Source organism: Lissotriton vulgaris, chromosome 7 (assembly GCF_964263255.1).
Source record: "Lissotriton vulgaris chromosome 7, aLisVul1.2, whole genome shotgun sequence".
Taxonomy (NCBI): domain Eukaryota; kingdom Metazoa; phylum Chordata; class Amphibia; order Caudata; family Salamandridae; genus Lissotriton; species Lissotriton vulgaris.
The window spans coordinates 641,063,400-641,090,428 of NC_141695.1; the positions used below are offsets into that span (position 1 = coordinate 641,063,400).

At 44.0% G+C, this 27,029-nt stretch overlaps 1 pseudogene; it reads left to right on the forward strand.

Moving 5' to 3' along the window:
• The first annotated feature begins 22,919 nt into the window (after positions 1-22,919).
• On the forward strand, positions 22,920-23,862 carry LOC147702192 (uncharacterized; annotated as a pseudogene).
• Positions 23,863-27,029: the final 3,167 nt, after the last annotated feature.

Genomic DNA, 27,029 nt, shown 5'->3' on the forward strand with positions numbered 1-27,029 from the left:
GTATGAAAAGTTCATTTTGAGGTGGTATAGCCAAACACACTTATTCCGAAAAACATCCTCGTGCTTACGGTAGGGAATCTAAGTATAGCAGAAAAACTTTTTGTAAGGTAAATTATTTGTCAAACTCACAGAGAAAAAGCATATTAATGTATCTATACTTTAAAAAAACATAGTCATTACCAAGAGGAGGAAACAGATGATTGTTATTATACTTGACTTTCCTTACATATTCAGTGGTGCTTTATCTAAAATGCATAAGTGGTCAAGCAAGGACTGCTTAGTATTCTACCTGAAGGGGGGAGAGAGAAACCTTAAGTTATTGAGAGGCCTTAAAATATGTATGTGGCAACAGAATAGGAAACATTGAAAATAGTAAACATTACCAGATCGGCTGCTCAGGAAGAGTGTATTAAGGCAATCATTGGACCTTCTTTTTGGATAGTGTATTTTCATCTGTAAGAGATATGGCGATTATCCCTTGGTTTGTGCATTTATCACGGTAAAAAATACTTATTTACCCAAAATATTACAAAACTAAATTCCGCGCTTTCCTACCTGTCACTGCCTAGCGCGGTCAGAAATTGTGGAGAAGAAGTCACCGATATGCTCGTCGTCTCCTAGGGGTCAGATGAACATATATGAATCAGGCTATGAGCGCTACTGATTCCGCCATTCTAAACAAGGGGCCAGGGAGTTGGATTGTCAAGGTTTTTACCTGAACCGGCGCCTCAAGGTCAGGAATTCAATCAGCTCTGTCCGGGTACCGCTAATACCGCTAGGACTCCACACTCGGTAAACGCGTGTGTGCAGTACTTCCTGGATATTCTCAGCTGGGGGCGGGGCCCCCAAGATTTTGATAGAAATCGAAAAAAGACTCCCAGCCCACATTGGAATGACTCGATCGGCTTAGCAATCGGTTGAAAGAATAATGTTCATGATCAGGCTATTGTTTTTTGATGTGCTCTGGATAAAATTATTACCAGCACAATATTTACAAAGACAAGTCGATCATTATTTTGCAGGGGAAATACAAATCGCGTTGATTATTTAGAAAGGGTGGACCCGGGAAATGCACACATTGCTAAGGGCAGTGTAAACTTTTGTATCTAATCTGATATTCCAGTTGTGACAAAATTGGTGCTGGTTGGCCTATTTACAACATTAATTAGCATATATACATTGTATTTATATTACCGTTTTGCATAGAATTTAGCAAGGGAGTGCACAAATCACATAGGATAGTGTAGGCTCCCCTTGGCAAAAAAATGAGTAACAATCATTGGTGACCCAATTGCAGACATTCAAAGGAAAGAATAGAATAATATCATAACCAGGGGTGTGCACAAATCTCATAGGATAGTGTAACATCCACTTGTATTTAAGCAAAAATTAAGAGAAAACCGGGGTTTGCACAAATCTCATAGGATAGTGTAAACATCCACTTGTATTTTAGGCAATAATAAAGAGAAACAAGAGTGTGCACAAATCTCATAGGATAGTGTAACATCCACTTGTATTTAGGCAATAATAGAGAGAACCAATCAGAAGGAACCAATCTATGTCATATGCATGAAAATAATGTTTGGTACATTGTCCTAAAGAATGGCCAATTGCGCAAAGCTGCTTTCAGATTCATTGAGGCCCTCCACCACAGAATTGAAGATATGGATCCATTGGAGCTCCCTAATATTGAGGACGCTGGACAAATCACCTCCCCTTGGGCCTAGTGTAATGTGCTCCAACACTACCCATTTAAGAGATTCTGGTAAATGGCTTTGTGTAGTACAATGATCGACCAAAGGTGCCCCTGGTACTTTGCATCTAATTCTGCTACAATGCGAGAGGAACCGTGCTTTGACACGTTGTTGAGTCTGACCCACATAGATGAGATCGCATGGGCAGATAATACCATAAATGACATTTTTGGTATTGCAATTCGTGTGGTGTTTTAGAACGTGTCGATGATTTTTAAACACAAATTCCTTGGATTGGATAGTAGACGGACAGGCTTTGCATTTGCCACATTTGTAATGGCCCACTACCCGCGGTTGGGTCCAACATGAGGCTATAGTGGGTTCTGGTGGGCATTCCAGGAATGAGGAGACCACATGGTCTTTAACATTGCGTGCTTTTTTAAAGGCATGCATCGGCACATTAGATGTTTCAAGATCCTTTGCAATCAGATTCCAATGTTTATTTATGACCTTCTTGATGGAGTGGCTTTTGGTTGAAAAAGTAGTTTCACAAATCATGCGGTCTTCCGATTGACTGCTGCGTGTTGTAGGTTCAAGAAGTATATCCCGGTGACAGAACCAGGCTCTTTTTCTAGAGCGTTTGATGAGTCGCTTTGGATAGCCCCTCTCAATTAGACGCATCATCAGGATCTCAGACTGTTGCATATAATCCTCCTTCTTGCTGCAGTTCCTACGCACACGGAGGAACTGCCCGTAGGGTAGATTATCCCGAAGGCTCCTAGGGTGATGACTGGAGTATTGTAATAAAGAATTCCGCTCTGCAGGTTTTCTATATAAGGTGGTATGCAGTGTACCTCCTTCTGCCACTAGCGTTATGTCTAGAAAGTCGATCTTTTTATTGCTGGATTGCTTAGTGAATTGAATGTCTGTGGACCGTGAATTCAACCATTCGTGGAAGAGTTCCAGTTCATTGTTGTTCCCCTTCCAAATTAGCAACACGTCATCAATATACCGTACCCACAGTTGTATATGATGATGGAATGGATTCTGGACGTTGATGACAAAGGTTTTTTCATAAAAAGCCATGAACAGGATGGCCAGATCTGGGGCAAAGGCTGCCCCCATTGCCACACCTTTGGTTTGTAAATAAAACACTATAGCCTCATGTTGGACCCAACCGCGGGTAGTGGGCCATTACAAATGCGGCAAATGCAAAGCCTGTCCGTCTACTATCCAATCCAAGGAATTTGTGTTTAAAAATCATCGACACGTTCTAAAACACCACACGAATTGCAATACCAAAAATGTCATTTATGGTATTATCTGCCCATGCGATCTCATCTATGTGGGTCAGACTCAACAACGTGTCAAAGCACGGTTCCTCTCGCATTGTAGCAGAATTAGATGCAAAGTACCAGGGGCACCTTTGGTCGATCATTGTACTACACAAAGCCATTTACCAGAATCTCTTAAATGGGTAGTGTTGGAGCACATTACACTAGGCCCAAGGGGAGGTGATTTGTCCAGCGTCCTCAATATTAGGGAGCTCCAATGGATCCATATCTTCAATTCTGTGGTGGAGGGCCTCAATGAATCTGAAAGCAGCTTTGCGCAATTGGCCATTCTTTAGGACAATGTACCAAACATTAATTTTCATGCATATGACAGAGATTGGTTCCTTCTGATTGGTTCGCTCTATTATTGCCTAAATACAAGTGGATGTTACACTATCCTATGAGATTTGTGCACACTCGTTTCTCTTTATTATTGCCTAAAATACAAGTGGATGTTTACACTATCCTATGAGATTTGTGCAAACCCCGGTTTTCTCTTCATTTTTGCTTAAATACAAGTGGATGTTACACTATCCTATGAGATTTGTGCACACCCCTGGTTATGATATTATTCTATTCTTTCCTTTGAATGTCTGCAATTGGGTCACCAATGATTGTTACTCATTTTTTTGCCAAGGGGAGCCTACACTATCCTATGTGATTTGTGCACTCCCTTGCTAAATTCTATGCAAAACGGTAATATAAATACAATGTATATATGCTAATTAATGTTGTAAATAGGCCAACCAGCACCAATTTTGTCACAACTGGAATATCAGATTAGATACAAAAGTTTACACTGCCCTTAGCAATGTGTGCATTTCCCGGGTCCACCCTTTCTAAATAATCAACGCGATTTCTATTTCCCCTGCAAAATAATGATCGACTTGTCTTTGCAAATATTGTGCTGGTAATAATTTTATCCAGAGCACATCAAAAAACAATAACCTGATCATGAACATTATTCTTTCGACCGATTGCTAAGCCGATCGAGTCATTCCAATGTGGGCTGGGAGTCTTTTTTCGATTTCTATCAAAATCTTGGCCCCCCCCCCAGCTGAGAATATCCAGGAAGTACTACACACACGCGTTTACCGAGTGTGGAGTACTAGCGGTATTAGCGGTACCCGGACAGAGCTGATTGAATTCCTGACCTTGAGGCGCCGGTTCAGGTAAAAACCTTGACAATCCAACTCCCTGGCCCCTTGTTTAGAATGGCGGAATCAGTAGCGCTCATAGCCTGATTCATATATGTTCATCTGACCCCTAGGAGACGACGAGCATATCGGTGACTTCTTCTCCACAATTTCTGACCGCGCTAGGCAGTGACAGGTAGGAAAGCGCGGAATTTAGTTTTGTAATATTTTGGGTAAATAAGTATTTTTTACCGTGATAAATGCACAAACCAAGGGATAATCGCCATATCTCTTACAGATTAAAATACACTATCCAAAAAGAAGGTCCAATGATTGCCTTAATACACTCTTCCTGAGCAGCCGATCTGGTAATGTTTACTATTTTCAATGTTTCCTATTCTGTTGCCACATACATATTTTAAGGCCTCTCAATAACTTAAGGTTTCTCTCTCCCCCCTTCAGGTAGAATACTAAGCAGTCCTTGCTTGACCACTTATGCATTTTAGATAAAGCACCACTGAATATGTAAGGAAAGTCAAGTATAATAACAATCATCTGTTTCCTCCTCTTGGTAATGACTATGTTTTTTTAAAGTATAGATACATTAATATGCTTTTTCTCTGTGAGTTTGACAAATAATTTACCTTACAAAAAGTTTTTCTGCTATACTTAGATTCCCTACCGTAAGCACGAGGATGTTTTTCGGAATAAGTGTGTTTGGCTATACCACCTCAAAATGAACTTTTCATACTAATAATAGTGGTAAGCCCCCTATTAACTGACTGTTATTACCACAATAACACGTACTGAAGTGGTATTTGTTTTTCCAACAGATATCTCTTCTTTCATCCCTGCAGGTTGCCATTCTTTATCCGCCACTAATCATTTACTTCCACAACCGACTAGGGATAAACCTTTACGAGTGTGCAGGTAATAACCTAGAGAACAGTCGAGACCATACGTTACGACAAGAACTAGCCCCCTGTCATTCAGCTTAGTTGATCGGGCACATCTCCAATTTTTTGGAGAATGGTACCCCTACCCAGATTTTAAATGTACTAGCCAAAAAGAATACAGATCTGTATGTAATAAGAGCACTCTCTTCCTTTTCTTCTATAACAGTAGAGTTATCAACCAAAACTTGGACCAAATACAACCACCCTCGGTTCAACTCAAGCGCCCCCTTGTGTAGGGTGAGCGTGATTTTTCATTTAGCATTCGTATGTATAGGATTTACACAGAGATAGCAACACGGCTATCTCACGCTCTCCGATGAGTATTTATCTATTCATCATACACCACCTTCCTAAGAAAGAAAACACAGGATTGGTGTGTTCCTAATTCGATTTTACTATTGCTCCCTAGGAGGCTGCCCACCCACAACTTTTGTTTGTCCTGATGAAGACCCGTATGTAAGGATAAGAAACCTACCTATATTGGGTCGAAACGTAGACGACTACACCACCTACAACCAACTCCGGTCCCCATTCAGACACTTTACGGCTATAACGGAGTTAGGCTACTGTTTAACATTTGATAATTTGGACTCTTTTTTGAGCCACCAATTGTGGCACTTTGTCAGGGACCACATGTACATTGTCTTAGAAGTTTGAATAAGACTTGTCACCGAATGAATCAGATCACATACATCCTATCCCCTACACTTCCCCTCACGTCACCCCCTTCCTGTTATGAATGTGGGCACACATATTATGTATAAACTGTGATACTAAGAATATGTTGAAATGAATATAATATCCACTTAATAGGATATATGCAATCTTGAATTAAATTCTCTTTTGCTTTCAAAAAAGTCTTCCTCAAATCACTTGAATACAAATGGTGTAATTTGTTAATTATTTTATTGTGGTCACGGGACCCCTTCCCTCTGTTCCAGGTCGACATTAGGCCCCAAAACCACCCAAGTAACGTCCAATCCCCTACGTCCACGTGTATGGACTCGGAGATCTTGTGCAACTTTGAGATGGCTTGATAGACAGTCGGAGCGTTGTCTGGAATGAATATACAACAACTCGAATGGATCACCTTACATACTCCACCTCGATCCGCTAAAACAACGTCTAAAACCATACGGTTTTGCAACGTAATAAGCCTATCCGCCTGAAGCTCTGCCGTAATGTTGCCAAGGGCACTGGCAGTGATATTAGCAGTCGATTCCACCACTCGAGTCAACTGTCTCAGGTTCCTACTATTTACCATAGACCCCCAAAACGGAAAGAAACCCTTGAAAAAGTCTCCTGCCTCTTGACCGGCAGTGTCCTCTTTGCTAATCACGCCCCTCACAACTCTAGTCTTGTGGTAATCTGCATCAACTGTAAACGTCGGAGGCAACATATTTGCAATATAACATGTGCCCGCAAAGTCAGAGGGCAACCATGTATACGCACGATCATGACAGACGAAGTGCGTACCCTTGGCAGTCAGAAACACAGGAGAAGAGAGCATCGGTAAGACATACGTCTCGGAGCAAGCACTCTCTCCAAGATGAGCTCTCGGGCTTCGGCGACGACCTTTTAGACAGAAATGACCAAGGTGGGGTACGATCCATATTGGAGACGAGCTTTTAAGCTGCCTTTCACCCACGAGCGCACTATACTCAGCCTCACTCAGATCCCTATAGGCTCGCACCTCTTCCTCTGGGATGAGCGACGGCTCATAGATATCTCTATCTAAATCAGCAATCGCTATAGCCAAAGGCTTGTGGTACGGACCGGGACCAAAGTGCGGAGGACGTGGCTCTCGGTTGGGGTAGGAATCTAGTGCACTTCGAAACATTGATTGCAATGCTCGAGCTGAACCCTGGGAACTATAAGGAAGGACCAAGTACGGAATTCCCTTATCCGTGGTATGTGGCATTAACCCACACACCCAACAATTGGTAGTGTTCACCACTAACTGATGCTAATGAAGGAGCTGAACAAAGGAATTGTTCATAAATTCTGCACGTCTAACCTGCTCGTGTTGGGGTAGGATGTGAAAGGAGTGAGGGGACACAGTGGAGGTAGGTTTAGGTTCAGAAGTAGGGGTAGGTAAGGCAGAAGGTAAGAAGTACTGTATCATATAATACACCCCACCCGTTAATAACAAGGAAACAGTTAGAAACAGAAGGTACACCTGAAACATGAAGCATTTCGTACGAGTAATTTGTTGCAGTTTGAATCTTTGGGCCTGAGCTTTTTCCAAATCCACCAGCTTCGAGAACGCCATCCTCTAAAACCGTCCGCAACGTTTCTTGACGCACTTCGTTCTGTGTAGCAGTAGTCAATCCCCAGGAGTTCCCAGGAACCGACGGTCTCCGACCTAGTGTCAAGACCTACTAACCAGAAGGAAGTACGCGCGCGGCCCTACGGTTCACCCGGATGCAAGGTATCTTAATTTACAAATATATACAAAATCTCCTAGCTGTGGAAGCAAAAAAAAAAAAAACATATATGGGAAAAAACTCAATATTTACAAAACCACAGTTATACGAGTGTTTAGACTGATCGTGGCAATGGGGTAACGCAGATGTCAAGGGACACAGCAAGCTTTTTTATTAGTCTTTGGTATTGGATCGCAAAAAGTATCGGCTTCTCCCAGGACGTGTCTGTTCGTCAAACAATGGATCCGATGAGGGAACAGAGTTCTGCTGATCAGTCAATTGTTCAGATCTTGAGTTTTGTGATGACAAATGTTCAACAATGTCGTTCTGCTGCACTGAGGATTCTCCGACAGGCTGAGCGTCGCTAAAAGGAACGAAGGTTGACAATGCTCCCGTTTCAGACGAGGCAATGCCCTTCCTCACCCACGAGTCTGCTGATAAAGGTATAGGTACCTTTTTGGTGTGGGTGGCATGCACCCAGTTCTTGCGGCCTTCCAAACGAACAGCAGTCCTTGTGACAAGGAGGACTTGGTAGGGTCCAGTAAAACGGGGTTCAAGATTTTGTTTTCTTCCGAAATTGCGAGTCACCACCCAGTCTCCGGGCTGGAGCTGGTGGCCTGGACCCTCCGTCCGTGTCGGCAGTGCTACAAAGACCTGTTGGTGAATTAACCCCAGTTTAGCAGTCAGATCATGAAGATAATCGATCAACATTGGGTACTCAAGATCAGAAAACACACTCGGTCTAGGGACCCCCCAAACGTTCGCAGGACGGCCGAACACTATTTCGTAGGGACTGAGCCCTACTCGGGAGTGTACAGTCGCCCTTGTTGACAACAGAGCTAGAGGCAAAGCGTCAGGCCACGAAAGACCAGTCGTAGCCTGAATCTTCGCTAATTTTAATTTAAGGGTGCCATTATACCCTTCAACCAAACCTGCTGACTGAGGATGATTGGCGCTATGGAATTTTTGAGTAATTCCAAGGCCCTTACACACACTCTTCATCACACTCCCCACAAACTCACTTCCATTATCAGACCATACAATCCGTGGCATTCCATACCGAGGAAAGTATTCCTTCAGTAAGATTTTCGCAGTAGACAGAGCCGTGTTATCTTTGAGAGGGTAGGCTTCGATCCATCGGGAGAATGCGCAAACCACAACTAAAACGTATTTCAGGTTATTGCATCGCTCCATATGGATGAAGTCTAACTGAATCACCTCAAAGGGACATGAAGGGGGAGCAAAATGGCCAGGAGGTGTAGGGGTTCCCTTACCAGGATTGTACATCATACATATCATGCAATTCTTAACCAATCTCTCAGCACATTTAGTAATACCATCATTCTTCCACACAGGGGACAACAACTTGCAGATACCTTTCGCACTAATATGTGCTAAACCGTGTGCCATCGTCACAACAGCTAGCACATATGCATCCGGCAACATCCATCTCTTATGCTCCGACAAATCAATCCAACAACCATTCGCATCCAACTTTCCTGTACTCTCTTTCCACTTCATCTTTTCAGTCTCAGTGGCCTCATTCTGTATCGCTTTCACACTCTCAATAGTATCCTCACACATACCAGTCTCTGTAGGCCACCTAACCGAACTCATCACATACATCCTAGTGCTAAGGTTCCGGGCAGTCTCCTTAGCAGTCTCATCCGCAAACGCATTACCACCACCAACATCATCCGTCACTTTACGGTGCGCACTACATTTGACAATCGCCATCTGCTTAGGCAATGTAAGTGCATCCAAAAGATCATTCACAAGTTGTCCATGCTGAATCTTAGTGCCATGCGACGTCATAAAACCTCTCTCTCTCCACAACCGTCCAAAACTATGCGCGACGCCTAAAGCGTATTGGCTGTCGGTAAACACATTCACCCGTTTCCCTTTCGACAACACACACGCTCTAGTCAAAGCAATCAGCTCTGCAGCCTGGGCAGAATTCTGATTCAATCTCGCAGTTTCCACAACAGTATTCAAAGTTACCACAGCATATGCAGTCGTCACATCACCATTCGGCAATTTAAAACATGAACCATCCACATACAAAGTCCCATCGGGATCTTCCAAAGGAGTGTTTTTAAGGTCCACGCGACCTTTTGTTTCCTCTTCTGTCCGTAAGTAGCAGTCATGAGGTGCTACTTCATCTGATTCCATACTAATTGGCAACAAAGTCGCTGGGTTCAGGACATTACAACGTTTTATCTGAATATGACTTGCCAACAGCGTCAGCTCGTACCCAGACAACCTCGCACTCGTCAAGTGTTGGGTTTTCGTACGATTCAAAAGAGTGTCAACTGCATGCGGAACCATCACCGTAAGCATATTATCCATGACCAATCCTGCAGATTGTCGGATGGACACCGCAGCTGCCGCTGTTGCTCTCAAACAACTCGGCAACGCTCTAGCTACCGGGTCCAAGGTCGAGGAAAAATATGCACATGGACGCTGCTTACCGCCAAAAGGTTGCGTCAAAACGCTCAACGCACAACCTTCCCTCTCGTGAACGTATAGTGTAAACGGCTTACTGTAGTCAGGGGTACCTAACACAGGAGCCGAACACAACGCGTCACGCAATTCAGAAAAACTTCTCTGACATTCTTCCGTCCATGGCAAAGGAGTTGGAACATCCTTGCGCGTAAGAGCCACCAATGGTTTCGCTAGCAATGAAAAATTTGGAATCCATTGCCTGCAGTAGGACGTGATACCTAAAAAGGCACGCACATCTCTCTGAGTCGTTGGCACAGTCATTCGCGCAATCACTGCAATTCTCTCTGGGGTCAACCTTCTTCCCTCCTTTGACAATAAGTGACCTAAATAGGTTACTTCTTGACAACAATATTATAATTTAGAAGGTGACACCTTATGATGTAAGTCACAGAGATGTTGTAACAACGATACTGTAGCAGTTTTGCAAATGTCCTGAGTGTCTGCAGCCACCAATAGGTCGTCGACGTATTGGATCAAGGCTGCACCAGCCGGCAACACAAACGCATCAAGTTGGCTTTTCAAGGCTTGACTGTATATCGATGGACTCTCACAGTAGCCCTGAGGAGCACGTTTAAACCTAAAGCTGCGGCCACCCAGAGAGAAACCGAAAAGGTCTCTACTCTCTTCAGCAATCGGAATGCTGAAGAACGCATTCTTCAGGTCGATCACTGAAAACCAAGATGCAGAAGCTGGAATCAGAGTCAGTAGAGCCGTAATGTCAGGCACCACAGGGAACTGAGGAATCACAATTTTATTCACCTCCCGTAGATCGATAACAAAACGATAAACAGGAGGCTTCGAAGGGTCAGTACGTTTCAGAATGGGCAGTACAGGACTGTTGCACACGTTTCCCCGAGTCTCCTCAATGACATCTTTCTCAATCAGGTCATAGATGATCGCTAACAATGCTCGTTCACCATCAAGGGAGATACGATACTGGGGAATACGTGGCAATCGCACATTAGATTTTAAGTGAACAACATAAGGGGAGATATCAAGCAGGCCCACGTCATTGGGACCCGTTGCCCACAAAGATGCAGGAAGAGAACTCAATTCCGGTGGAAGCTTATCGAGAGACAAGTACATAGGAGAGATAACTCTCTCACCCAAAGTAAGCTTTACTCCCGCAGGAGAACAATACAAAGTCGCATACAGACGTTTAAGCAAATCCAGGCCAAAAGATTTTCACCACAACCAGTGGTCAAAATCAGCGGAGCTTGCAGCTCACGAGGCCCAATTGTAAGGGGCAAAGGGCGCAAAACTGGATTGCTAACGGGGGCGCCAGAGAATCCAACGGAAACATTTGTTAAGCCAGACAAAGGTGCGCCAGGGAGTTTCGAATGCATGATGGAACTTTTCGCTGCACCAGTGTCCAACAGAAAAGGCTCAACGACGCCCGAGGTGGCAACTGCGACGTAAGGCCCTCTCTGATCAACCGGAACTGATACTACTCCCTCCCCTTGTCTATGGCTGTCCTAGTAATTACAGTCGTCAGTGCCCTGATCGACGTAATAATCGTCTACATTGTACTGCGCAGATCTTACTTGCGATGATCCACGCTGATCGAAACAATTATTAGAGTCTGACGAATTGTCTGTACGATCATTTTGAACACCACGGCCTCTACCACGTGATGCCTGCTGCGGACCACTACGACCTCCTCTAGATGAACTACCACTATTTCGATCACGTAAAACTGGACAATCGAATTTCAAATGACCCTCCCCTCTGCAATAGGCACACTGATTGTACCCCAACGAAGACCTCTGCGAAGAGGAGTCATTTCGTGATTGCGACCTATTTGACTGCGACTGTGATCGATTACGCTGTTGCAAATCATTCTGATTCGAACGCGGAGGATACGCGTGTTGCAACAATACTTTAGTTTTGAGTTCTTTTGTCTTTTTATCGGCACGATCATTTTCCTCTTTCTCCCTAGTCTCATAATACTGTGCCGTAGCCAATATTTGAGCAGAAGTAGAAACAGCCCACGCACTCTCAGAATTTCTTAATTTGTTGCTTAAGTCAGGCAACAAGTTAGAGACAAATTTGTCCACGAACAACCTCTGACCTCCCTCGGTACCCATATCCTGACCACTATGATCGATGAATGCCTCCTCAAATCTCGTAAAGAAATCAGAGACACTCTCGTCCTTCTTCTGTTTGCAAGCGGACAACTTATCCCAATTCACCTTCATAGCTGGCATAAGCGTTTTCATAAGGGTAATAATTCTCTGAGGCAAAGCCGTAATTAACTGTTCGGGCTTAGCCCCACCAATCTGTCGTGTATCTGCCGCTATGAGAGCAGCCCAGTCGCCACCTAATTCTGCCACATGGTTTTCTTGACGGATTTTTGCCCAAACCGGTTGCGGAACTACATTACCGAACAACATATCGATGTCGGCAAGATTCATTATCGTAGCATCCACAAGCTGAGACAATTCCTTATAGTACCCTGCAGGATTTTTGCGAGGGTCAGGCAGTGATTGTTTTACTTGCAGAACTTCCGACCGTTTCCATGGAAGATGTATCCATACTCTCTGGAAATGTGGCAAGATCGGTGGAACTTGAGCAGCATCACCTGGCATCCACACCGGTGGAACTTCACGCATGGGATACTGACCAGGTGCTCCTAGCGGTCCCTCAATGTCTTCTACAAACAATGCTTGAGGCATTATAGAGGGACGAAAAGACAGCAACTGCTCGACAGCACGTCGAACATTGGTGCCTACTAACATTCCGCTCGAAAACTGAAGCTGAAGATCAGTCAAAGCACCTAATACCTCGTCAGATGCATCAGCCGATATTAGATCACGTAATGACTGACACATTTGTTCGAAAACAAACCTTTGCGTCGGCATATTGAATTGACAAAACGTATCCAACACCACACGTGGAGGATTTCTAATGGGGTATTTCATCCAATTCATCGCCATAGTATACAATGTGTCACGTTCCCTACTACCGGGAAGCTGACTACGTCTCTGAGGACCATCCGAACCAGCGGACTCAAGTATAGGTCCAAGTGAATTGAAAAAGTTAGCAGCACCAGAGGGAGTACGACGTCGAACAGACGGAGAAGAATAACATAAAGGATTAACAAGGGAAGTGTCGGAAACGGAAGGGACAGCGGGAGTGAGTAGAACAGGAGCAGCAGCAGGAGCAGGAGTATGAGGAAGTACGAGCGGAGGAGCAGTAGGAACAGAAGCAGGCAAGGGAGCAGGAACAGTCGGAAGAACGGGTACAGGTTGAGGAACAGGTTGGGGAACAGGTACAGGAACAGGTACAGGGGGAACCACAGGAGCTGCGGTACCCTGTGCGTACGGAGGAGGTGACTTCAGAAGATAGGACAGTAAAGGGTCCTCAACTGATTCCTCCTTCTTATCCGTACCCGTCGGTAAAGCGGGATAACATTTATCTATAGACATACGCCGCAATCTATCGAAAACTTCCTTCTCCTTTTCCTCCTTATCTCGCTGGAACTGCTCTGCGTTCTTTACCGTTGTAACAATTCCTTCTCTCTTATTACATTTTACCTGTTTGATTTCTCTCTGTTTGGCTTCTTTGCGCCACAACCGAAAGGAATCAAACATGGCCGGCCTTGCTTTTCTTTGGAACAATTTAGCTTCGAGATTATCTAAAATCGGGGTCTCAAAACTACCATGAGGTGGCCAACTAACTACACCATCCTTCTTAGTGTATCGAACCCAATACTCATTGAACGTAATTGGACCTAATCCATGTTTGCTATATAACTCGTAAATTGGAGTTCCAACCGGAGGTATCGGACATGAGTCCTCCAGTCGGGAATCCGCACCAAACTTTCTAAAACAGCTGAACAAAGTACTACGGCCAGGCATCTTGCACACCAGCCGAGTTTCACAAACTTCAAGGGTTATAGGATTTACAAAGTCCCTGCAAAGAGCAAAAACCCTCAGTTTTTGGCGACTGCAGACGTCAAATATCACAACAACGAACCAAGTAGTAAGAACCACAAATGCAATGGAACCATGCAACAACTAAGCACCCACAACTAAGGACTATGGGAGCGACCCACAAATACTTAACTCAAAGATCGATGGCGTCACCAGGAAGGCCCGTCAATCGTCTCGCTGTACCAAGGTCTACGCCAGGCGCCAAAACAGGTCTACAGTCAGGGCAGCAGTCCGTCGCAGCCGTCAGGAGGCGTGAATCTTCGCAGGAAAAGTCGTCGGGCCACTTGTTTCGACAACAGGATCGATGAAGCGGGGTGCACCTTCCCTCGGAGATTTCACACGAAGTTCCTCACGATCGTCGGGCTTGGACCGGTACCACTGATGCAGCCCCACGAGGGCGCCAGCTGAAGGACTGCGGTGCCAGGGGACAACACCTGAAACCTTGGTGGGTAACCTGTTCCGGCGTACAAATGACAGAGACACGGGACACTTCCTTCGGCGTCAAAGATTCGAGGTTTATTACAGCAGGGAACACAAAAGTCACGAGAAGTACATAACATGTAAGTTCACGGAGCCTGATTCGAATTGCTACTGTGGGTCGCTCTTTTTATACAGTTTTCTCTCATAGGTTAACATGGTACACAAAGGTTTACAACTTGTTTCCCATCGTAAAGACCATAAGGGGTTGCTTTCATGTATTCAGGGCCCGGAACATAAGTACAGAAACGTTTGGTGGTTCCCAACCGTAAAAACCCATCTTCCCACTATTAGTACATTCCAATCGGCAGTAAACAGATCGAGGAAGGGACAGAAACAGGTGCAGAGGAAGACAGAAACAGTGGGGAGATCGGAAAGGGTGTAAAAGGGATGGTATCGGGAAACACGAGCTGCAGGCATCAAAGGGACGTGCCTAATGAGATGCACGACTAAGACAATAGACAGGCACGGCAAGATGAACCTCGAGCGGGGCCATCTGCCTTACAGTGTCATCCCCCTCATCATAAAGACACTTTCAAAGGAAACGTGTCTTCCGCAAAAGTCTTGGGAATCCCAGGGTCGCGAAGCGGACAACGTCCGTTCGCTGGCTACTTGAGGGCAAGAGACAAAATGGATGCCGTATCTAAGATGGAACCCGTGGGTACAGATGGAGAAACCCACGAAACAGACGAACGGTTTAGGTTAGCACAGCGAAAACGCGTACACCCACTAAACTCGTCATTTGTGGTTCGTAGATACCAGACTCGACCATATTCGTGCGAGTCGAAAACATCACTTGCAAATATCACGGAACCTCAGCGGCCCTACTTCTGGAGGAACAAGCATTGTGGGCAGCTGTGCCGCTCCATGCACCTCTAGTTGCGCCTCTCCTTGCGCCTCTCTTTGTGCCTCTACTTGCGCCTCTCCTTGCGCATGTACTTGCACCTCTCCTTGCGCATGTACTTGCGCCTCTCCTTGCGCATGTACTTGCGCCTCTTCTTGCGCATGTACTTGCAAATCTCCTTGCGCATGTACTTGCGCTTGTACTAGTTGCACCTGTGGTTGTCGTTGCAGCTGTGGTTGTTGAACACTCGTCAGCTGAGTTATACCCTGTGTTGATTGGGTGCTACTTTCTTGCGATGAGCCAACATCACTGGTCGATGGTGATTGAACAATCAAAGTGGCTGCCTCTGCAGCACTCATTGACTTGGACCTAACTTGGTGTGGTGGCACTGAGCCCAATCAAGCGGAGGTGCTGCTCCCAGCTTGGTCCCCGGCGGACTCCGCTGCTGCAGGCATTGGTTTGTTTTCCCGAAAAAAGTGTCTGTGGGCACACCAGCCTCCTTGGTAAGTGGCACCACTTGCTTCATCTGCTCCTTCTTACTGGCAGTGGCAACTTTCTTTGTAGAGGAGCTACAGCAACCTTTCTTTGGGCCCATCTTCTTCAGATGTCTGAACAGCAGGCCGCAGTTGCACGAGTTTCAGAGTTGTCTGTGGCCACACGTGACGTCACGTGACGTTGTGCTGCACACACCACTGCAGGACTTCTTCCTGGCACTGGTGGTTCTCTTGTGCACCTAAAAGCAAAGGAAGCCAGAGGAACATCAGTTGTACACCTCAAAAAGTCAAAAAACAAACAAAAATCAACACAATCCAATGCCATCCATGCCCTCAATGATGTTTAAGTTCTAGAGGCCCACACAAAGCCTTGGTCCATGCACCACTCACTACGCCTGGGCATAATGGGTGAAAGCAGGGCAGGCTGGGTGCAGGCCTATGGCTCAGAGCACACTGCCTGGCTTCAAAATGGCCCCTTGTCCCCCAGCCACATGGCCAGGCCCTGCCTGGACCAGGTCTCAAAATGGCCCCCAACCACATGGCCAGGCCCCAACAACATCCCACAAAGTCAAAAAACACACACAAATCACCACAATCCAATGCCATCCATGCCCTCAATGATGTTTAAATTCAAGACACCCCACAGAAAGACTTGGTCCATGCACCACTGAGTACCCCTGGGCATAATGGATGAAAGCAAGGCAAACTGGGTGCAGGCCTGAGCACACTGCCTGGCTTCAAAATGGCCCCTTGTCCCCCAGCCACATGGCCAGGCCTCAAAATGGCCCCCACCCACATGGCCAGGCCCCAACAACACCCCCAAAAATCGAAAAACACACATAAATCACCACAATCCAATGCCATCCATGCCCTCAATGATGCTTAAATTCAAGAGGCCCCACACAAAGCCTTTGTCCATGCACCACTCACTACCCCTGGGCATAATGGGTGAAAGCAGGGAAGGCTGGGTGCAGGCCTATGGCCCAGAGCACACTGTCTAGCTTCAAAATGGCCCCTTGTCCCCCAGCCACATGGCCAGGCCCTGCCTGGACCAGGCCTCAAAATGGCCCCCACCCGCATGGCCAGGCGCCAACAACACCCCACAAAGTCGAAAAACACACAAAAATCAGCACGATCCAATGCCATCCATGCCCTCAATGATGTTTAAATTCAAGAAGCCCCGCACAAAGCATTGGTCCATGCACCACTCACTACCCCAGGGCATAATGGGTGAAAGCAGGGCAGGCAGGGTGCAGGCCTATGGCTCAAAGCACACTGCCTGGCTTCAAAATGGCCCTTTGTCCCCCAGCCACATGGCCAGGCCCTACCTGGACCAGGCATCAAAATGGCCCCACCCATATGGCCAGGCCCTACCAACACCCCACAAAGTCGAAAAACACACAAAAATCACCACAATCCAATGCCATCCATGCCCTCAATGATGTTTAAATTCAAGACACCCCACAGAAAGACCTTGTCCATGCACCACTGAGTACCCCTGGGCATAATGGATGAAAGCAAGGCAAACTGGGTGCAGGCCTGAGCACACTGCCTGGCTTCAAAATGGCCCCTTTTCCCCCAGCCACATGGCCAGGTCCTGCCTGGACCAGGCCTCAAAATGGCCCCTACCCACATGGCCAGGCCCCAACAACACCCCAAAAAGTCGAAATGCACACAAAAATCACCACAATCCAATGCCATCCATGCCCTCAATGATACTTAAATTCAAGATGCCCCACACAAAGCCTTGGTCCATGCACCACTCTCTACCCCTGGGCATAATGGGTGAAAGCAGGGCAGGCTGGGTGCAGGCCTATGGCTCACAGCACACTGCCTGGCTTCAAAATGGCCCCTTGTCCCCCAGCCACATGGCCAGGCCCTGCCTGGACCAGGCCTCAAAATGGCCCCCACTCACATGGCCAGGCCCCAACAACACCCCACAAAGTCGAAAAACACACAAAAATCATCACAATCCAATGCCATCCATGCCCTCAATGATGTTTAAATTCAAGACACCCCACAGAAAGACTTGGTCCATGCACCACTCACTACCCCTGGGCCTACTGGCTAGTGGGGCTTTACAGGCATCCCAAAATAAAAAATAAAAACATATAACAGTGAGCTAGAATTCCATGACATAAATGAGATTTAAGTTTAAAAAAAACTCACAGAAACAGTTGTATCATGCACCCATGACTAACCCTGGGCCTACTGAATACCGTGGCTACCCACAATATATTTTTTTTTAAGTTGTGAAAAAGTTTTAAAATTGTAGTTGCAGCAACTGCAATACCCCAAACAAACAACACCAACTTACTTGTAAAATCTCAAATCCAAAAGTGATCCAAACTCCAAAGTCCAAAAAAGTCCTAAATACAAATATCCAGCAGCTGCCACAAAAATTAATCCTTCCAGCTCCAGATCCAAATCAAAAGTGACCAGGACATGGACAAAGCACTGGGAGGAGCCTGCTGGACAGGAACAGGAAGTTGGAGACTCTGGGGCACTTCCTTCCTCCCACCCTCCATCCCCCCAAAATGGACTCCTTGCAGAAAAAGGTGTAGTCAAATGTCAATCTGAGGAGTTATTCTGATCAAAATCATGATTGATTTTCAGAAGGTTTATTGCGGTGTATTTCTTGTGCAGAATTGCAATTTTTGCGAATTCGGGAACGCGGGCTGTTCAAATCTCCCGCCGGAAGTCAACTGCGCGCCGCATATACGGCGATGCATGATCGCGGGCCCTTATGACGTACTTGCGTTGTCAAACTCTCGCTGTGCAAGATGGCGGGCCGCAATGACGTAATCGCGGTCGAAAAACTCCCGCGCAATCCAGCAGCAAGATCCAAAAGTGGCGCAGCACAAGCAAACCGGGAGAAAAACAACTCGGCGAACACAGAATCACGGTGAGTCAATGCCGCGTGCGCTATATTGTATTTTTCAAGCGCGACCAAGCAGAATAATTTGTCAGCTTGCGAATTTGCAGATTTTTGGGTAAATTCGCGCGATTCATGGACCGCGAATTTGCCAAAAATCTGCAATTTCCGTGAACGTAACGGATTTTGCGCCCAGTAGGCAATTTTAACAGATGTTGCTGCAAAGACACTGATTCTTTCGCCAAGTTTGTCTAGATTCCTACTCTTTTTAGGTCTCGCCTATGCAGCGGGCATGCGCTGCATAGGCAAAAAGACCTCTTGAAATCGCTTTGGCTTTTCAGCCAAAAACATGCACGCATTCCAGCCAAAAACATGCACGCATTCCATTGCCATCAATGGCAACGCGTGCATGTGAGGCGATCTACTTGTGGGAGCGCGCGCCGCCATCGCTCCTGCAAGTGAATTGCGCAGGTCCCCCTCCTCTCGCACGTGCCGCCTCCTCCTCCTCCTGCTGCCCTGCGAGCTTGTGCTCTGAGACTGCTGCAGCTGCACGTTGCTTCGTTATATAAATTCAATCGGTTGGCTATCGCCTTCATCCGAAGGCTGTCTCCGGCAAGGGTGGGTAATGGATTCTACCGAGCATGCAGGGAGCTTTGGGGCAGGTCATGACTGACCGTGCTTGTTGGCTGGAGCAAGCACCGTGTTTTTAAAGCTATATCAGAGGCCCCTGCTCTTGGTCTAACACGCAGGTTATAGTTATGAGGAGCAGTGTTTAGTTAGTGCCCTGCCGCTATTGGATTGGCGCTTCCTCTGGTGTTACTGAAGGGTGGCGGGCATATAGGAAAGGGCAGTGGCAATGGATAGCCGTTGGCTGAAGCAAGCACCGTGTTTCTAAAGCTGGATCGGAGTCCCCTGCTTTCGGTCTCACACGCAGGTTATAGTTATGAGGAGCAGAGTTTAGTTAGTGCTCTGCCGAAATTGGATTGGCGCTTCCTCTGGTTTTACTGAAGGGTGGCGGGGCATATAGGAGAGCGGTAGGCAGGCAGGATAAAGGGAGCAGTACAATTAGGATGGATTGAGGTGCAGCTAATGGGTCTAGTAGGCAGAAGGGTAACAGGCACAGTGGTTACTGGTTTGAACTGCTATACTGATTATTTGGTCAGCAGTGCCCACTTGACCTCTAATTGTTCATAAAATGTGTAACATTGAGTGGTGCACTTTATATTTAATGGGAAGTTCGCCATTTCACTCCACATTGGTATCGTTTTCACATCCCATAGATTGGAGACCACTTGTATAAATAGCAACAATGCACACAGGCATGTGAAAATAATGCAGAATGGCGGATGGGGGCATGATAAATGGTTATTATTGACTAGTTTGGTGATTAGTGATCGTTATTTTTACTATCTTAGTGTATATAAAACCCCTATATTCAAAGGTTAATGTATATAGAATTTGATGTACAGAATGTAAGACTAACATCTGTTGAGTTTGTATTACGTTATATGTAGTCCTGGAAAGGCTTCCGAGGATTGTGGGAAGCTGCTTACTCTGTCTGCAGGCAGAGGAAGTGTGGCAAGTGAAGTTGCACATTGCATAGTCTGTTTCTAAGGGTAGTTTCATCGTATACTACAGTCGTATTTGCGCATATCAAAAGTGGTGTCTTTGCACATCACAAGTTTAGAGACCATAGTGTGAAAGGATAAATGTATAGCAAAGGGTAGTTTATGAAATTTTAGCTTTCAAGTATAGGGATCATTGCGTATTCTGTTTTAAAACTTATCGCTGGGAGAGTAGTAGGACTTAACCCGAGCTTGGAAGAAGGGTAAAGTAGAGGGATGTGCTACTTTACTAACGATAGAGAAATTCTGTGGTAGGTTAGAGGTGGGCACTGCCTCCTGGAAATACAGAATTATTTTATGAAAGAATAAGGATTTTCTGTGTGAATGTGTGTGTAAATGAAATAGCAATATGCGTTCTTGTGAAACTCTAAGGAGCATTGAGGTCTCTATATGTGTCTTATTCCAAGAGAAACGGGTTAGTTGTTGTTTGACAGAAGGGTAAGGTAGAGGGTTGTGCTACTTTATCGATAAGTCTAAAATTCTGTGGTAGTTATACAGAATACTTGAACGATTGAAAATCTAGCACTTTGTTTTAGCGAAACAGACGAATGGAGTTGTTTTGTGTAAGTTACTAACTGATTCAGTTGTATATCTTGTAAATACGGCTTCTCGATAAACCTTGTAAAGGAGGGGTCAGTCGGCGCTGCAGAAGCCGGAGCGCTGATGACGTCAAAAGTGTTGTGCAGGGATTAGTCCTTGTGACCAAGACAGAATAAAGGCTGATTGATGCATCAGTAAAGCAGCAACACTATTGGCTTAGCACTAAGGAGACGTATCTTGTTCTAATTGATAGGCTAGTGTAAACCGTGCTGTGATAGGCTTGTGTTACGAAGCAGCAACAGAAGCGTGCGCAATCTTTTGAAAGACAGGAAATTAACAGAAAAATGTATTATATTGGTAAAGAGAAGAAATCTTCACTGTTTGGAAAGGTAAAAAGATTGTTTGTGAAAGACAAGCCTGTAGTAAAACCGGAGTGGAAATTAGTTTTTTCCATGGGAACGCCTGTATCTCACATGCTAATGAAGTATGGCTGTCTCACTTGTTTGTGGATGGAGAATTGGGTGCAATATATATGAAAGATGACGGTGAGCTTGCATTTTCTCCAGAAGGTTCTTTTAACATGGATGTTTTACGAAATTTGAGAGAAACAAGTAAGAAACCTAAGCCTACACCTAAACCTTCACAATTTGAAGTGTTAATGGAATGGGAAGGTGAGGTGTAAAAGAGGGAACAACACAGATCAGGAAGAGGTTATGATTTTGGTTTGGATAAATATCGGAATGAGAATACTGAGGACAAAATATGTAGATGGGAGCAGGTAGATGTATCAAATTATTTTGTTTCCTGTCAGGAGTATGGGAGGATCTACAGGAGATAAAAAGAAAGTGGAAGAGAAGCATGTTCACATTTTAGACTGTAGATACAGTGACACAAAAGATTAATTGCTAGATGTCATTCTGGATAACAGATCACCTCCATATCAAGGGGAGTTTGCAACAGTGGTGCCAAAGGCATCGCCAGCAGAAACTACAAAGGTTTTCCAAACTGTTCCAGTCCCCGTAGGGATTAATGCAATAAATAGACAGGAACCTGTTCAGATTAATTGTACAGTAACAAAGTCAGAACTCCCTCCAATGAGTAGTTGGCAAGAAAGACAAGTGATAAATAGGTCAAATAATGAAGAAGAAAATGAATTAGCAGTCAAAACACGAGAATTGTCTGTTAGTTTAAAAGAACTACCTATGAATATAGAAGCTTTAACAGTCCCAATGAATATAGATTCTGAAATTTCTGTTTGCAAAAGTGAGGAAAAAAAAGAACATTCACAGACCATACCGTTAAATGAGGTAAAACCAGATCCTAAAGGAGAATTATTATCTGAAGGTGTCAGGAATAAACAGCTTAGTGTGTACGAATTAGATACGACGGCAGATCTGACAAAAGCTCTGACTTACCCAAATGGAACTGAGATCCGAGCTGAAAACCAGACTGGATGGTTGCAGGGAACGGAACCTAGAGAAGGATTATACAAAGTCCCTTTGAGTCTGACAAATGAGGAGTTGGGAGAGTGGGTAGAAAGTGGCTATAGAAAAGATACAGAATGCCAACAGATAGATATTGCAGAATTAAAGGTAGAAATGGGAGAATTAAGTTGTGGAAATGTAAGTATGAAAAGATTAAAATGTTACCAGGGTGAAGAGATACTCTTTATGTGTAAAAACATTACCTGGAAAAGTAAAGATTTGCAGGAAAATCTTGAAGAAGCTATCAGTGAGACAGGAGTAGATATTTCCAAATGTAGGGATTTGAAAAAACCATATAGATCAAACTTCACAGAGAAGGGCATAGAAAATGTAAACAAATCTGGAAGAAAAGCTAAAATTAAAGAATTGCTGAGAAAAAAGAAGGAAAGTTGAAAAATGGAGAAGCAGGTGGAGAAAGAAGAAAAACGAATAGCTGATAGGGGACCATTAACAGTTCCTGCTGCTCACAAATGTGAAACTGAAAACATTACCAGAGGGAATTGGTTTGCAGATGAATTGACAAAACATTGCACAAAACAAGATTGTTCTTTGAATCAGACATGGGCGGAGAAAGACACTTTTTCCCAACATCACATGCTTACTAACACAGCAGAAACATGGGAAGAAGTGAGGAAAGTGCAGGGTCAGTCAAGTGATGAGGAAAAGGAAACATGGGTAAGAGAAGGTTGCACACAAAAAGAAGAAAATGATGTTTGGGTCTACCAAGATGAAAGAGCTGTTATGCCCAACAGTATGTTTGCCCATTTTACACACATGTCTCATGGACAGGCACACACAGATAGGGAAACTGATCTTGCCAACAAAGTTATCAGTCTAATTTGTAAAATACTGAGCACTAAAAAGAAACTGTATTGTGCCTATTGTCCAGAAGCTTCTGGAGTTGGTGAACAGATAATTGGCACAATGAAGATCAAATTAGAAAACAATGTGTGATTCCACTGTCTTGAAATGGCTGGATTTTTTGCCCCTAGTTCTAGTGACCATGAGAAATACAAATGATAGAAGGACAGATTTAAATCCTTACAAGGTACTAATGGAGCAAGCAATGAGAAAAGCATATATACCTAATCAAAAAGACAGGCCAATGAGAAATAGACTGCAGATCTTGGATACATGTTCAGAATCAGGTGCTAAGCAATGAGAAGCTGGCAACACAAGAGAAACAGACTGTAAAACTGATGATTTAAGACCAACAGACTGTGAGAGTGTACAGCATGGTGTAAGACTTAATGATGTTTCACCTGACAACGATTTAGAAATTAATACAGAACTAGGACAACAGACACAGAGACCACATCTGAAGTACAAGTCACTGGAATGGACATACATGGCACTTCCTGATATGCAAGAGGAAGCGGATTGCCACGAAAGTCTGAGAGTGACTGTAGAAAATTCAGAAATACTGAGAGTTATCTTATCTGAAACTACAGGAGGCAAGAATGATCAGGAAAATCCAAACAAAGACTGTGAACCTATAGATAGGGATGATTTACACATGAATTCAGGGATTACTTGAGGTGACCATAACAGTGTTACAGAAAACAATTCTGGGTTTAGCACACAAGATGAAGACGATTTTTGATGAACAATTTCCAAGTATTTAAAATAAAAGAAGGGGCAAAGGACTGAAAGTCATTCAAGTGTGGAAACACACTTTGTACATACAGTGCATATTTAGCAGATTTCATGCATAGGATAACTTAGATACCATAGTAAATATAATATGTTTTGCTTTAGGTATAAGATGTGTTTATGTATCATTTTTTCTTAATGAGACTGTTAACAATGTACCAATAGTTGCCACCAGTAGATAGAATTGCACTTCATAAGGATAAGTACATTTCAGATTTAAGAACAAGGGAAATGAGAAAGAAATTTGCTGACCTAATAAAAATCATTGAGAAGAAGTGTCTTATCGAATAAATTTAGTGGAATATATGGGTGGTCTTGGGTTTTAGTGATGATTCACAAATCGTTTAAGGTATTCAGGATTTGTGATCATCAAAGGAGGGAATTGATGGCGCGAGGTACAGAAGATTTTGTGTGTAACCCCATTCAGATCAACCACCCCCATAACAAAGCAGTATATTAATTTTGATAGCTGTGTATTATTAAATACACACACATTACATGTGGGAAATGCTTTGCACTAACAGGTTTAACATATTAATTAAAGATGTAAAACGCATGTTTAATCTATATTGTGCATTTAAGTGGCATAATAATGCAGGTCTATGTTGCAATGTACATTGTACACTGCATGCTGCTTTTCTGCTTCATTTTTAATGGCTTGCAGTGTGATGCTTTTCTGCTAGGTAACAGTTTTAGAAGATAAATATTAGCACTGGTGGGTGAGGGGACAGAAAACACTTGTATTCTGTGTATTTACATTTTCTTTTTGTGGTTATCGTATTTTTGGTTGGTTGCCAATTCCAAAATTGCTTCGCTTTTCCCTGTTCTGTGCAGTAGAAAGAAAACCTTACATCATTTTGCTGAGAGAAGCTCGTCCATGCTCTGTGCTTCACTGAAAATTTTGCAACTTCAGCTGACTATATTCGAGGCCATTTGATATGAATGCCGGTGAGTGGCTGTGGGCCAGAATGATAACCACAAGAACAGCTGAATGTCTGCCAAGGATAAAAGTCAAATGCCTTTCAAAAATGACCACGTGGAAACAGCTGAATCACTGAAAATGAACATTTAAAGGCGTGATGATGAACCGGAACAGTCGAACTTGTATTTATCAGTTTGTCAAACAAAGTTTTTTCACGGACATCCTGGAAGTTGAAAAATGCATGGACAGTCGAATTTGTATCTGTCAATCTTTTAATCAGGAAGTTATTCATGGACATCCTGAAAGTTAAAAAATACATTGTCGATTAACGAACATCCTGAGAGCTAATAATTGCAATGTCATGACCAATCAGAGAAAACAGTTAAACAGTTTTCTTGATATATTTCCTGAATAAATGGCAATGCTCAGTGAGAATTAATAATAACAGCATAGATCCTAATTTTCTTTTATGCAAATTAATTACATTACATCTTTTAAATGATTTCAGGTGTTTATGATTCTTTAGTCAATTAATTATTTAATCAATGCATTGTTGTAGTGAGGATAAGCTGCTCACACCATTCAAAAGAGCATATAGCCCTTTTGAATGGTGTGAGCATGCGTTGCAGGATCGGGGGGTGCTGTGCCGTAATGGGGGACTGTGTCCGTTTCAGTTCAGCAGGTAACTTGTTAGAAGGATTTGGAGGGCCGCACGCGTTAGATGTCAGTATCTGGCACTGTTTAAGTGCATTTTGTTGTGTATTTCACTCTGAACTCAAATGTCTCAAAAGAAAAGTGTAACTGTAATTCATGCAAGGTGAAGCATTTGAAATATGGAGTAGCTAGTATGGTGGTGTGGATCAGTAGCAATGTTTTGTATTTTTGCTACTGAACATTGTGTGTAATCTGAGGATTACAGATAGTGATCCTGTTTTTTTTTGCTAACATGGCGTCCGCTTCACTTGCAGCTACGCAATTAATTTTGTGTGCATGGCCAACCAGTGACAATTACTTATCGGCTAATATGGCGCCGGTACTAATTACTTATTTACTGGCATGCTGCTTTACTCACAGCCATGCAATATCTTTTATGGGCACGTGTGCTAATCGCTGTTTCACGGCACCCACTTTCATGCAGTCTTTAATCGACCACCTTTAATAAGCAGCAGCGGCGCTGCCGATCCGCTTCTGCTGCTACCGATCGCATTGAACGTTTTAAGGGATGGGTGGGGTGATAGAGAGCCCAGCAAGACCAAGCCTCCATCTCCATTGCCACTGAACCTGCTGTTAGAACTCCTCGCAGATGTATCATCCCACTTTCAAAAGTAAACTGTAAATAGAGGGGATGCTTGTTGCTGTCCTTTCGTTGATTGTTCTGTGTTGCCCAGTAATATACAGTTGCTTCCCCCTACATCCTGCCAGCAATGGTGTGCATTGGTTTGCTGTGAGCCGCTTTCTGTTACTTGTTCTAGATACAGAACATTGCTGTGTCAGTTTGTTTCATTTTAGATGTTTAACAAAATCTATTAAACTTTATCACACTTCTCTGCTTTTTTACTGTTTAGGCATTGCCATATTATCTATTGGTAATTTTTCTGATTATTTACTTAGAAACGTCATCAAGTTTGTATTGATTGATTGTTGCGTGACGCTACAGTTTTTTATGCAAGAGTATGCGCGATAAACTTGGTTTCCTTGCCTAAGCACTTTTAAATTTTTTTTATGATGCAGCCACCGGCATCTCCATTTGCCTAGTTTAGTCATTAATGGTTAACCCCACTTTGAGCAAAAGGTCTCACATTTCTTTGTAGGGGCAGCACAGTAGAGGTAGTCCCCCTGTTAACCAGTTTATTTTGATTTAAAAAAAGCCACACCAGCGTCCATTCCATCCTTATTACTAGTGAAGTGATAATTGCCATGGCGCCAGTTATGGAAGTTATCAGACCATTACAATTACATATTTAGTGTCAACACCTCATGATCACTGCATGTTGTCCAGCTTATTTCAACCATATATTTCACCTTCTGGAAGCAGGCAAATTTGTATGTCTAATTGGTGAGTGGGAGAATGTGAGAACGGGTGGATGGATGGTTGAATGCATTGATGGATGAATGAATTAGTGGATTCA